General features: G+C 42.2%; 1 protein-coding gene across 1 annotated transcript in view; it reads right to left on the reverse strand.

Annotated features, from left to right (window-relative positions):
- The window catches only part of tulp3 (TUB like protein 3), a 22,788-nt gene that overhangs the window by 4,923 nt on the left and 17,486 nt on the right, over positions 1-379 (reverse strand). The gene's annotated exons all lie outside the window — the stretch shown is intronic.

Genomic DNA, 379 nt, shown 5'->3' on the forward strand with positions numbered 1-379 from the left:
CTAACACCATTTAATGGCAGACACATGTAACTAGTTTGTATCACATTTTGAACGCACTGGCTTAAAACAGCTCCGAGATACAGTACAGACAGAAATGTCAAAAATGTTACAACCATCCCCAGTCTCCCTTACATTGGTAAATACACTGTATAATGTGTGGAAAAGGCCGTCTGAATGGTTGATTACCATCCCCCGTAGGCGTATAGGCCATTATAGAAGGCCAGTGGCAGCTTATCCAGTGTTAATGAGTCGACCTCAAAACCATTCTGGAAATTTTCTGTCTTTCCTGGAAAGAAGGAGAGACAGAGAGAGAGAGAGAAACTGAGCATTATCAACAACAACCTTGTGAGTGCCATGTGACAGGACCTAACAGTTCAAA

This window comes from Seriola lalandi, unplaced genomic scaffold (genome assembly GCF_002814215.2).
Source record: "Seriola lalandi dorsalis isolate HSWRI2012SDOR001 ecotype SW California unplaced genomic scaffold, Sedor1 jcf7180002054504, whole genome shotgun sequence".
Taxonomy (NCBI): domain Eukaryota; kingdom Metazoa; phylum Chordata; class Actinopteri; order Carangiformes; family Carangidae; genus Seriola; species Seriola lalandi.